Source organism: Platalea leucorodia (genome assembly GCF_965183815.1).
Source record: "Platalea leucorodia genome assembly, chromosome: 12".
Classification (NCBI taxonomy): Eukaryota; Metazoa; Chordata; class Aves; order Pelecaniformes; family Threskiornithidae; genus Platalea; species Platalea leucorodia.
The window spans coordinates 1,676,591-1,690,825 of NC_138834.1; the positions used below are offsets into that span (position 1 = coordinate 1,676,591).

Consider the following 14,235-nt stretch of genomic DNA (forward strand, 5'->3'; position numbering starts at 1 on the left):
TCAAACCACAGCCTCCAGATGTCCCAGGGACTGTGGTTTGCCTTGAGCTGTCATGGGGAGGGAGAAGAGAGAATATGATGCTTTAGAAAGTAAATACAGAGTTAAAGTGCCTCTATGGGCAGCGCGCCATTTTGAGGGAAAAGGCAGGATCCAAACAGTCTTTTGTTTAATTACAAAAAATCAAATCAATGCACCATGAAAAGCAAACAGATTTGTTAACTTGTCAATTACTTGATTGATCTGGTATTGTAAAAAAATAAAACCCTGCTGATATCTATGTTTAAGGTTGAACAGCAAATGTTGAAGAGTTGGTAAAATGAGTGTGTCACTCATGCCTGAGGAACAAACAATGTAAAAGGCTTTTTTCCTAACTGTAGCGCATGGAAACAGGCCTGTAAGCGTGCCAGAGAATTAGGTATAAGCAGCGCAAGTGAGAAGCTGTGGGAGGGCTGCTGTGATAGAAGATGAGGAAGAGGATGGGCCCCACTCCACATCTGCATCTCCGTGCCCAGCCTGCAGCAGTGGAAACCCCTTGATTTAAGAACTTACTGGTCTGTTGCTGATTATCACTGATTTCAGCCATTCTTTCAGTAAATCTGTGTCTGTCCTAGTTGGTGAACTTCTCTTGAGACTGGCTATAACACTTTCCAATTAATTTTTATTGACATATCTTTGTATTCTTTCAAAAGGAAAACTTCCCAACACTGCTGAGGGAGGGCAGTTAGTGTTAAAGGTGAGGTGTTCCCGGAGTAAAAAATTTGCTGAATTCTGGAATATATAGGCAAACTGGTGAAAGAAATAACCCTCGACAAGGTCATTTACTCTTACTACTTGACTATATACTTTCTCAGGTAAATAAAAAAGAGCCTTTTTTTAGGCCAGTGGGTGAGTGAAAAATATTTTTTGTAGGATTCAAATATGCACCCTGGAATTAAGACATGAAAAAGGGAATTTTTTTGGCTCTGAAAAAGAAATTGCTTTTCGTATTCACCAAAGGGTACTTCAGGGATTTAGCTTCCCAGAACATGGTTCGTTTTTACCATGTTCTTGCCCTTTGGAGTCAGGTACAGTGCACTGGATTTTGAGAAGTTACGAGTTTCCTTCAAAGTTTTTTTCAGAATATGAATTGTAGCTCTGTGCTTGCATTTTCCATGAGTCATGTAAAAAAAAAAAAAAATCCCTACCAAAAATGTTGACAGTGACATATGAGGCCGGGAAGATTGGAGCTGTTTGTGTTATGTAATAAATTTATGAAACAGCTTCAGAGAAGGACTGCAGTGACTGGGATACTCTGATATTTTATTTATTTATTTATTTATCCCTCCCCCTCAAATCAAAGGCGGCGAAAGCACAGTTCTAACTTTGCGAGCTTTGCTTCTCTCTCTGTGGCTGTTCTCTGTGCTGTGCAGCTCCACACGTCCCCTAACCCTTATGGTGCACTCTGACTGCTGTTGAAGAGGAATGGGAGGGAAAGTAAGGTATCCCGGAGTTTAAGACGTTTTCTAGTATAAGCCAAAACTGGTTTGCTTGTGGCATGTGATTTTCAGGAAATATTTGAGGGAGGAAGGGCAGGAGGGATAAGGGGTTCATTCAGAAAAACTGAAGAGTAAATTGCTTTCATTACACTGTGACAGCTGTTCAGCAAGAAGTAAATGTTCATATTTTTCTGAAAAGCAAAATGATGGTCCCTACTCTTTCAATTAAATCAAGGGAAAAAAGCATGAATTATGAACTTCAGCAAGTTCAGGAGCAACTGGGTATTTAAAAAGTATGCATATTAATGCTAACTATTGCTATTGGAAGCAATGGTACAACTCCACAGACAAAACATCCCACAGTCAGATCTGTATCCAAACCTCTTGCTTGAAAGTTTGGCCTGGAAATTTCTCAACAGTTAAATCATAAGATGCTTGACGCTTCTCATTCTGGTCCCAGCTGGGAATCTGGAAAGTGTAATGCTTAAACTGAATATTCACTTTGATTCTTGGAAATGGGAACAAGTTTCATCAAGAAACTGTTTCTTTTTTATTTTTCTTTTCTTTTTTTTCCTGAATTGGTCTGCCTATTGCATATCGTTAGCAGATGGTGACACATATGCCATTTCCATAGTCTTCTATTTTGATACAGGAGCTGCTAATTGTCCCATTTTGACTCGGGAGCGTATTAAGCTTTGTTAATGTGTCTCAGGTAATTGTAATCCTGGTTTATGTTCCTGAATTATGGCAACAGAGTTGGAAGATTTTTAGTTCATCAGGGCCAGAGTACAGTTGTACCTTTTCTGATAACTTTGTGGTTCTTCCAAAAATCTACCCCCCAAAATCAGAACCCCATAGGCTTTTAATCAATACTGAGCTATTAGTAGGGAATGTGAGAAAACAGCTACCCCATGTCCACTGCAGTATGGGAGCAAGCTACTCCTCCATCTTAACAAATGGTGGGGTTTGGGTAGAGCAGATAACAGACGAGTAAAGCAATGACCCCCCCGCCATCACGGCTGCGGTGAGGTCCCCGCCTTGTTGCACCGTAGAGTGGAATTGGCAAGAAGCACATCTGGACACCAGGTTGAATCCCGTTCCCCTGTCTCTGTAATTAGGATGCTATCATCTCTTAGGATGTTTTCTAAGCAAAGTAATTTTGTTTTCTGTCGACCTGAACTGAATACCTGTGCACCAAAACAAATATCGGAAGACTCCCTTTATATTTTGTCCAAGCTGACAGAAACATTTAGACCCAAGATGCTGATGCTATGTTTCATCATTTAAATAAAAAAATATGACTGTTAATGTGACAATCGCTATGGATTGTTTTAGGTTTTTACTGCTCCCCAAAAGCATTTTTGGTTTTCATAGGTCCTGTAATAAGATTTTACCTGCAGGAGAAGCTGCCTCCAGAAGCCTGCCCTAATCCTGTTAGATGGCAAGCAGAGATGTTGCAGTCATCGATGTGCAGGCAGGGGAGGCTTGGGACTTGGGCTTGGTTTGTGCTCTTAAAATTGGAAACACTTAATCTAAGCCAGAGGGGTCACAGTCACTTGATAGTTGGAGAAGACTGTGCCTGTGCTTCTACCTTTGTGGCTCTTTTTGGTATCTGTTGAGAGAGCACGTGGGAACAGCCGTGAACCTCCTGCATGTGTCACCTTTGCCTCTGAGCCTGGAACATCTGTCTGCAGATCTGCCCCTGGGCTGCGAGACCCACGGAGGCACCCGAGAATGCCTTTGCGCTGCCACACACCCAGATTAAAGCAGCGATAGCGGCATGTTCCTCTGCTGCATGAGGACGTGTATGTTGCTGCTCAGTCATTTCATTTAGCAACAGGACGACGGGTGGGAGAAAAGAGGAAACAGAGCCTGAAAGTTATTCAGTGGTTTCTCTGGGAGACTCAAGGAAAGGAGAATAGCTCCGCAGAGGGAAAGAGAACACAGATTTCTAGTAGAGATGTTCAGAAAAAGGCTGAGCTGACCCTGCTGCTGCCTGAGAGTGTCCCTTCCCAAAACTAGAAAGGGGAAGATGATGATGTTACTGAGGAAGGGTGGAGATAATGAGAACAAGCTAAAGTTTGATGCGTTTCTTCCTTTGATGAATGCAAATGGAGGAATGCATTTAATTTTGTAACATTTGCACCGGGCTAAGCAATGTCATTTTGTATTATTACTGTTATTGCACCCTTGGTTTTGTTTTGAACTGTATACATCTCTTGCTTGCAATATAATCTTACGCATTTGCTTGCTGGCTTGCGTGTCCCACCACCCTCTGCTGGAAGAAATGAGGATTTTTCAGCTGCGTCCTTGTGCCCCAAAAAAAGTTCCAGTCCTCCAGCAAAAATGGGCTGTGAACGGGTTTGGGGGGACCCCAATTCTGCCCTGCTGCTGCTGGCATCCGTCCTGCAGAAAAAAAGACCTGGTGTATAAATGTTGCTTGGTTTCAGAACAGTGCATGGCCGGGCGAGCTGGTACGCATGGGGTCTGTGATAGCAGGGTGCTGAACTGGATGACGTCCTGTTCTGTTTTGTTACCTTGGCCACAGTTGTTAGGTCTGTTCCAGTTTATAATTAAAGGTGTTGCCAAAATAGACTATATCACTGAAGATTCTCCTCTGATGTCCTGTCGTGAGAGGTGGCTGGTACCAGCTGGTGGCTTGGGAAGGGGTAAAACATCCCAAAGCGGGTGGTCATAGGGGCGGGTTCTTCCCAAATGCAAAGTTTGCTTTATAGGTTGAAACATGAAGGTGTCTTGCATTTTTATTTTCTTAAATGTCAGCTAAAGTAGTTTTGATTTCCACCACCACCACCCGCTTAAAATCTTTATTATATTAAGACCCTCTTATACCAGCTATGCAAATGTTCTTTTTCAGTGTAATGAGAATAAGGTATATAAATGTCATGCTCCCAGTTCAGGTTTCCATAAAACCCCTTTGAGAGGGTATTCCAGAGGGAAATTAAAGATGGGATTCTAAGAGAGGCTTTTGTTTTATTATTATATAGTTGCTCCGGTACTTGATATATGAGAACATTTACACTTTCTACACTTATCTTCTGTATCTATTTGCAATAGAAGTACCTCTATGTCTTTGTTCCGTTCATCTCTTCTCTAAAATATGAAATCCCTAATCTTTCTGGTTCATACAGGGAAACTTTTCAATAACTGCAGTAATTTTGCTGCCTACGTGTCTAGAAATCTTCAAACAAGAGAGCTCAGATTAGGATTGGCTTCCTTTCCCTGCATAAGCAAGCTATTGCATAGATAAAAGACCTTGCAAAGCAGCTCTGAAGCGTGCTATTCAGGCCATAGACAGGTATTGTTTCCAGATTTCAAAGGCAATACATGATCCAGACAAGTCTGCAAGAACCTCTGGTCTTAATTAGTTGTAAATTTCCTGAACAGCGCGCTCAAGTCATGGAAGAAATTTAACCGCTATTACCAGCCTCACAGGGTTTTCCCTCCCCTCCTTCACCCAAGTCTCTCTAGCTGCCCCAGCACTGCAAAGAGCAGCTGGCAGATTTGTCAGAGGCGGCTGGATATCGGGGTGCCTGCCCTACCCAAACCCCTGAATTGTGGCGGCCGAGTCGGACCTTGCCTGCAGCTGGATGGTCCTGCATGTCCTTCCAGCTCCGGCCACGCGGTGCCCCTGACAGGGCCAGCTGGCATCCCACTGCCAGTTCACGGAGCGAGTGGCACACATGATAGAGAGATGAGGTCCTCCAATGAGGTATTCCCTACTGGTATCCACTACGCCAAGCAGCCCCTGCAGCTCTTTTCAATGCAGAGTTTTAACAAGGCAACTTGCTCTCTGATGCAGACCCGTGACGGGCACCCTGACACCCAGGCTGTCCGGGATTAAGCTCAGACACCTGGGCTGTCGCTGCTGGTGTCCTCTGCTTTTCTTCTTTTTCCCTGCATCTTGGTAAGCACATTGGTTACCAGATTCTCCGCTGATCCACTGAGGATATGATCACAGAATTCAGGGCTCATATTGAACATTTCTTAGGCATATTGGCTCATTGTTAATTTAAGTGGCACATACTGTAATCTAGTAGATGCTGTCTTTTAGTTAAGTAGTTTTTCCAGTAGCTGTAAAGGGATGGTCTCTTGTGAAATTTAATTTCTTTCTACTGAAGCTCATGTGGAAAAGGAATATCTAAAAAGTCAAATTAACTTTTCAACAAAGGTAATATAGACTGTATGTTTTCACTGATGTCACCATCCCCCTCCTTGTCTCATAATATTTCTCTACCTGTTTCTCTCTCTCATCACAGCGTACTTATAATGAGCCACCTTGCTTCCGCTACACCACTATCTCTCTCTTGAATGTGTAGTAGATGTGTTCTGCCAGTATGCTGTTGGGGAATACAGTGAGCAAAGTCTGTACAAATCCTTCTGTGCCAGTAGTGGGATCACCTCAAGCATGTCTGAATTAGGCTGCTGATAATTTGAACTTATTTTAAAAAGCAACTCTCTAGGAGCAGCCCACCTCAGCTTTCTGCATTGCTGGTGGATTCATGTGTGTATTGACAAGGATGAGGCCAAGAGGGAAAACACGGGAGAACAGCCTTCAGTCAGGGAGGAGCTATCCTGTGCAGTTTTCCCATCAGAGAAGCATGGGATCTGGCAAGTGCAATTCCATCTATCCAACAAAAACGTGGGTTACAGATTGCTGAGAGGTCTGGAAGATCATGAGGGTCGCTAGTGGTATAAAACCCAATAAATTGTGTTCTTTGTTACTCAAGGAAATGGGACTCTGGTGGACTCAAGATGAGGGGCTGTCTCTTTTTAGCACTGCTATAGTAGATATGGCATTAATTTAATAATTCTGATGTTTACAAATTAGAAGCACAAGTTTGCATTCCACATGGCGTCTTCAAAAATGCTCAGAAAAACTCCACTTGTGTAGCATGTGTGTTCCTTTCAGACACTGTGAAGTATCTTTCGACCTTCCTGGACACCGTGCTGGGCAGCTGGAGTGTGGTTATTGCTGGAAATGGTGCACATGGGACCACAGACTGAGGGCAGTGCAGCCACATGCACTGAGAACTCAGCCGTGTTATGAGTTAGTGGTTCATAGAGCATCTTTTGGAGGCAATTCTCCGATTTCCCATTTAGCAAGGTTTCTGCGGCTTGATAATTCCCTTTTGTGAATTTTGGAACGGGCTGGAAGTCATTCAGCTGTTGCAGTACAGAGATGTTGGTGGCCAGCCATATGCAGACAGAACTGCAAAGGAATGTTACTGGGCAGCAGTTCCTTCTTTTTCTAACCAAATGGATTTAAAACTTTCAGTGTGACAGGGCAACTGGTGTTTCTCCTGCTGTGGTTATTCTGCAGTGACTCCTTACTGTCCTCCTCTTCTGTCGTGACCCAAAGACCACCCATACACTCAGCTCTCTATTAGCTGCTGGAAAAAGTGGGGTTTGGTTCCAGCTGCCCAGCATGGTACTGATAAAAGGTTGGTGCATGTTTGAGAAGCCGCGGATTACAATCAGCTTGTGTAGCATTTTAGGCTTTGCCAAGTCTAGGGCTGAGAAAGCAACCCAGGAGCTTCACATGAGGGGGTTTGTCTCTGTAACCTGTGCTCAGAGTCTGCTCTGATTTCCCATGTGCTGGCAATTGGCTTCTTTCCATCAGGCACCAGAGGGTTTACTGCTGCTCAGGGTGACTCTGCTTGCAGCCCGTTAGACGCTTGAAGTGCCATGAAGACCTACTGTCTCACTTTGATGTGAGCATTATCCTTCTAATATAAAAATGTTATTGTGTACTCTGAAATCCAGCCTATATATACCCTAGAATCAATGCACAATGGGTGCCTTGAATTTGAGGTGCAAATAAAAAGCTGGGCATTTCAAGCGATGCTACGCTATTATAGCATATTCCTTTACAAGTACATCAAAACAAAAACTCTGCCCTGGGCTTTCATATATGTCAGTCAGTAAGTGCTAACCGGCTCTCTGTAGGTCCTTAATTCACTGCAAGACAACGCAAATTTCAGAACACTGTGTAGAGAAGGATTTTGGTTTGATCTGTATTTGCAAATAAGCCCAGCCCCTGCCTGCCCAAGCCCTGCTGCTGGGAGCAACTGAATGCAGCTCCTGGCAGTAACCTATGTCTTTGCTACTTTTACGGGTGCTCTACCAGCTTTCTGGGCTCCCAGCAGCTACTGAGCACGCAGAGAGCATCTCTGCAAAGCATGTGCGTTGAGTCCAGCACAATCCAGTCCTGTCTGCTCACCGTGCGCCCGATGTAAAGTCCTGTTGTGTGTGTAGCTCATAGGAGTGTGCCCTGCCCGTTGGCTGCAGGGTCAATCTGTGCCTGTGCAATAGGTCTGGGATGGCTGGATGGCTTCTGAACTTGAGTATGATGATGGATATGTTCACCTTTGTGCTTGTCTCACTCAGAATTGGTTGTTGGTATTCTTATTCCTTCTCTATATTTCTCCCACATCAGTTCACATGACAATCGTGTCTTTTCTCAGTCTTGGAGACTGTTTAAAAAGCAAGGAAGAGAACATGCTCCAGAGCTTTCAAGCAGCTTTTTACTTCGGGGGTGAGGTATAGCCCAGATAAGCCTTTTCACCAAGGACCATTATATCTCAAGTTGACTTTTTAATTGATTTAGCTCCTCTGATCTGTACATTGCCAGACATGAACCACTAGCCTTTGGATGAAGTCCAGGGTGTAATGGAAGGTTCACTGAAACCCCATCAGCTCTTGTTAAACCTGAGTGAATTTCAGCCCAGCACATTTCTTGTGAGTAATTAAACACGGTTAAGCAGGTGATGGATTTGAACCTCTGTCTCTAGTGTTCAGCTATATTTCAATTAGGAAGGGGCTCGTTAAATTCTTGGGGGTTTTGGTGGTGGGTTTGGGGGGGATTTTTTTGCCTCTTGTGATGGATAACTGCACCTGGAAACCCAGGGTAGCTGGTTTGGTATCTCCCACTTATCACCAGCATGAGCTGCTTCATGTGGCACTCAGCTCTCATCGGTTTCTGTTTTTCAGTAGTAAATTCTCCAGTATTTACTTCTCCTTTTCCCATTTTTATGTAACATTCGCAGTTGTTATCCTTTACTTTGATATCACTTTCTATCACTACAACTGCTATACTCACAGTGAGGGTGTAGTGCTATGGCAACAATATATTATCTGCAGTCTTGCCAATGAGTAAGACATGGTGCAGAAATTAGTTCATTTATCAAAATCTGATGTGGCAGAGCTGAGCAAAGGACCTGGCTATCCTGAACCTCCTGCTATTTTCACAAGACCTGCTGCTCTGTTTCACGTTGGTTATGACGCTCAGATATGTTCTCTCCTGACTGTTTCCAGTAATGCCTTGTTAAAATTACAGATGTCTTAGCACCTTGGAAAATAGTTTTAGATGTACAATAATCTCCAAGCTATCTTTGGTAGTGACAAAAAATGGAAAATGAGCATTTTTTTTTCTTCTGTTACTATTCCAGAAAGGTACTTTTCTGTGATTTCAGGGTAGGAAAGAGCATATAAATGGAAAAATCTCACCCAGACTGGGATATGTGAGAAATGTGTTAGATTTTCACTGCTAAAGACTAAGAGAGCTCTGCCCTTCTCTGCTCTGTGGTGCAGACTGGGCGGTGTACGGCCTTCAGGGTCTTGCACCTTCTCTGTCCTACGTACATGCTGGTGGAATGGGCTTTAAGGTACAGCGTTTACATCTAATCTCAAATTCTTCTACAGTGTGGGTGTTTGGAATCAGTCAGTCGATAGCCCTTTCATTTATGGTCCAGCTGGTACAGCGCTGGATTAGGAGGACGTTCAGCTCTGTGTACCTGTCTCTCTGACTTACCGTCTCAGCCATCCAGGCTGTTCTGCCTTTTGGGGCAGGGCAACTTTTAGGCAGCCCAGGACTCTGGGTCCAGCTCCCAGGGTTGTTGGATATCGGGGTAAGGTTAGAAATGTTAAATCCTTGGTCAGATCTGATGATGATTAGAAATTGTTTACATGGATTTTACAGTACACAAATTGATACGTGTTTTTACCAGTCAGGGTTTGGCTAGAAACTCTTGGGGAGGAATCAAACCAGGACAGGCTGCTACAGGCTTATGGACACAGTTTAAAAGTTTTCAGTGAAATTAGTACCAGTGCTTAGTCAAATTATGTTTGCTCGTTGACCCTTCTTATCTAATTAATCACTACTTCACTGAGCTGCTTCTACTTGCATGTGCTGAACCAGCTATCTCATATTACTGTTTTACCCCTCTAATGGTGGAAGAAGTTGATTCAAGTCAAGAGATGCTTTCTTTTCCATGTTAGAAACCCATGCCTTGTGATTTGTGCAGTAATAAATTGTTTTGTTGCGTATCAGCTGTCTGTTTGAGACTGAGGGGAAGGATGAGTGGTAATCTCAGATCAAATATTGGGAGCAGCTGAGCAGCCAAACAGACAGTCCTCAGGGTCTTCTTACTAGGTGTGGGTAAGTATCCAAAGTTTGGGTGCCTGTCTTTACTCTTGAGGTTCCCACATCTTCTCTGTGCGTTACACGAGCAGATTTCACTCTTTCTGTTAGAAAGAGAAGGGTTGTAGCCTCCTGCTCCATGTTCTTCTCCTCAGCTGTGGCCTCCAGGCACCCAGCACCCTGAGGGAGCCTGTGTGCACACGTGCTTGTTGTGCTCCAAGCAGAGTGTAAAATGAACCACTGGCCTTGTTTACTAGGTAAATCACAGACACATCCTCCCACAGCAGCCCATCAACAGGAGCGGTGTGCCTCACCGCTGCCCGGTTCAGGAGAGGGTGGTGGGTGCCCAGCGCTGGGCTCCAGGGAAGCAAACACCAGGGCCACCAGCCTGGCCCTAAGAGCGATGTTTTGAGATTTGCAAAATCAAAGGTGATCGTGTCTCGTTTGCAAAGGGCCTAACTGGGGCAGAGGGGAGCAGCAGATGGCTTTCAGTCACGCTGCAAGCCAATGTCGGAGCCAAGACTAAAACCCAGTTCTTGAAATCCCAGGCTCCATCCTCTATGGCCTACTGCCTCTCTAAGCATGTGTAAGGTTTTAATAAAAAACACCAAATCTTAATTTAGAGCAGGATTCAAGAAAAACATCCTATTCAATTACTTAATTATAGGTGAACTATAATTATAAGACACAAACACGTCTTGCTACAAAGCACCAAGCAAAAAAGCGGAAGGATTATTTGTTGTTTAATTTAGCAGAGGAAGGCAGCTGATGATGCATAAGTCTATCTGACACCTAGCAAGTTGTGTGATCCTATTTGTTAATCTTTTTAACTTTCCATTTTATTAGGATAGGGTTTGAAGAGCAAATAGAATAAATGAGATTAAATCTGTCACCCTGAATTACTCTCCTCTGAGTTACGAGCAGAATCACTCTATGTCGGAGAAGTATAATTATGAGGAAAATGCTGCCTGTGTAATTGTGTGCTTCGTTCAGAAGAATCTGAGATCCATAATTATCTCTAGTATGCCACGGTGGCATGTGTTGACTCTTAATTTCTACAGTAAACAAAACCATCGAAGGTTTCTCTCCTGAGCAGTTCTTGATGTAGCATGGCTGGTACCCGCACCCGTAGCAATGTTATCCTTTGGGTCTCCTGGTTCAAGTGAGGCATCCAAACTGACTTGGAGTAGAGCAGCCATTGTACATTTATTTTCACATCTACCTTGAACTTAAATGTTGATTGTGCAGCGAGTAATAACGGCCATGGGGAACAGAGAGTCTTCTGAGCTGTAGAAATGCCAGGTGAAGCATGTCTAGCTGCTTATGCGAAAAGCAAGTCATAGCACATCTGGTGCTGTGTTCCATCACTTAACTTTTTGGTGGTCCAAGGACACTGCCTTTGATCTCTGCAATGCCCATGATTCTGCAGGCGCTCCTGCAAACACAAAGGGTGCAGCTTTGACAATAATTAAGCTGTAATAGAAAAGCTCTGGGTTAGGACTTGGTGGTTTTGCTCCTAGATGTCAGTGCACATCAGAAATCTTAGGGTTTAGTTTTTCTCTCAGAAGAATCTGGTGTTGGTGCTCCATTAGGGGACTATACACTGCTCTTGGCTCAATTTATATGGCCCTATGAAATTTGTGGTAACCTTCATGCTATATAATTCCACTGTGAGATGAGTTGAAGACACAAAGGCTGTAGCCTCTTGAAATTTTGGGTTCACCAACCGAAGGAAGCTTTGAATCCATGTGTTGTTTATCTAGATTCATAACTGCTTCTGTTAGAAAAAGCAACTGAAAAGCTCAGCTAGATTTGTCCCATAGATGGGCGTTATTGCTGCTGGAAGCCGATATCCTGGAGAGAGGATACGCACAAAGTAAAAAGAAACGCACTACAGGTCCTGCTCAAAAATTTCTGCAGCTTTCTTCTCTAGGCAGAGAGGGCAGAGGGTCAGAAGCCAGACTTTTGCATGATGGATTAGTGATAAAACAACCTACCAGACTTGGATTAGAATTTCTGCTACTTTGCCTAAAATTATGTGTGCATTAGGGGAGAGGGACAGGGAGGATGCATCATTTTCTGGGAATCCTAGTAGCAATTTTATTTTCTTTTTCAGACCTTTTTACAGTTAGGAGCCAGGACTTGATCTCCACATCTGTTTTTATCGGTCAGTCTAGTTTACAAATGAGGCCCCTTTTGTCCCATCTAATTTTATGTAATCTGTGATGCTGCATCAAGATTCTGGGAAGAAAAAGTAGAAGGATTGTGCGCAGACCTTCTGGCTAATATGTACAATGACTCACTCTATCCTTTATTTCAACTTCCGTGAAGTATTTTCAGATACACTATTTACCCATTAAATGAGCTGTTTAGTTTAGCTTATGGCTAAAGCTTTTCCTAGTATTTTGATGTATTTGTTGGGAACATGACAAAGTAAATCACAAATGAGAACATTAACAAATGCTTCCATTAATCATCTGAGACAGTCTCTCTCATTATAACCTTGCTCTGAGTAAGTCGTTATCTGTAAGAAAGAGTTTCCTCTCCCAGGATTTGCCGACTTACTTGCCTTTACGGCCAAGGAAATCTCTCCTCCATGCTTGACAAGCAATGGGTAACTTCAGAATCTTTCTCTGTGTAGGCAGTTACTTCATGGGAAGCAATGAAGTCAGTCATGCCCATTGCCCAATCTAATTTTACTATAACGTAGGGGGAAGACCCCTTCCCTCGGCAGAATTAATTCTAGAACTGCTTATTTCAGGCTTTCTTTTGCTTTCCTCCAAAGGATCTGGCAGAAACTGTTGTTAGTGACAGGCCTGCAGCTTGCTTGGCGAGGTCACTGTGGCACATTTCATGGCAAGTGAGAAACTTCTGCCTTGCCTTGGTTTTCAGTCGTTGGCAGCTGCTTTGAGGAAAACGGAGCAAGGCAGCAAGGCAGTATGGCCTCGCTGTGCGTTGGAATTCCACCTCTTGGGGAACACAAGGGTCTTAGGGTACCTCATCAAGCTGTCTTCAGCTGGGTCTGTCTGAGCTAGCTCATCTCCATCGGCTTTCTCTTCTACAAGACCTGCTCCTTTACCCTAGCTCCACAACCACCTGGGTGAGACCCCAAATGCAAGAGAGACACAGAGAAATTCAGCTCTCCTCTGCTGAGCTCTCAGCCCCTTCCTGTTCTCTTAATAGGTGATAATTTCCTGGGCCTTTCCCTGCTTAAGAGCAGTCCCAGGAGAAACCCCGTGTTTCTGCTCCCCCTCTGTGGGCTGTAGCAAAGCATCCTTACTCAAGTGAGATTTGTTTTTTCCTTCTCCCCTACTCAGCCTGGAGGTTTGGCCCTGGCCACAGACATAGCTTGCTCTCGGCTTTACAGTTCATTCACCCTGGGCAGGATTTGTCCATCTTTTACTCGCTGCAGGCCAGACTGATTGAAGCATCCACAAGGAAAGGTCCTTTTAAAAGCAGCTTGCAGCAGCGCAGTGTGAAAAGCCTGGCTCTTCCTGCCTGCTCACAAAGAAATGGGAGGCGACAACGTGGTGCCCTTCTAATGCTGGCCACACGTGCATGTTTACCAGTGTTTCTTCAAGGTCAATAACACCATTCTCAGCTGCTCAAAACAGTGTATCGGTAGCAAAACCAGTGCAAATTAGATCTGGGAGAAGGCAGGTTGGTTGTTGTTGTTGTTTGTTTCTCTCTGCAGGCTTCAGCCTGACAGACAATCAGATTCAACCGTAGATGTCATTCAGGCAAAATACCAGCCAGAATATGTGGGCCGATGTATGATTTATGCTACTGGTGGCAAGGTATTGCTGCTGAATGGCTGGCTGCTCGGCAGCTTTGGAGGAGTCCCTGCCTGTCAAGGCGGGTGGAAATCTAAGGAGCCACTCAGTCAGGGGTCTTACTTTTGTCAAAGCGATTCTTTGTCCCACATTTTTCCTTATTTATGTTTGGAAGATTCATGAGATTAATCAGATTTTTCCCCTCAGCAACCCTGTAACACCAAACCTCTTTATGCAGAACAGAGAAGTAGATTTGGTCGAGTGTTTAGAGATGAGCTTTGGAGAGGTGGTAAATGGCTGAGTGAATAAACACTGCTTTTTATTGGGTCAAGTTGCCTGTAAGACAGGCTGTTTTCTGCCTTGGTCCTGCCCTCCTCTGCCGGTGGGAAGTGTTCTTCTTTGCAGCTAGAACAATTTTCCTATAACTAACAGGCATTTCTCCATCCTCTTTCCAGTCTCCTACTTTTTCTCCTTTGCCCTTTACCTTCAGTTCCTCTCAGTTACGTTCGCCAGGTAGGCAGCGAGCCTTTCCGGGGTTTCTGAAAAG

The 14,235-nt window shown here is 44.0% G+C and overlaps 1 protein-coding gene across 3 annotated transcripts in view; it reads left to right on the forward strand.

The window, feature by feature from the left end:
- Positions 1-14,235, forward strand: part of ZDHHC8 (zDHHC palmitoyltransferase 8) — a 118,842-nt gene that overhangs the window by 76,269 nt on the left and 28,338 nt on the right. The gene's annotated exons all lie outside the window — the stretch shown is intronic.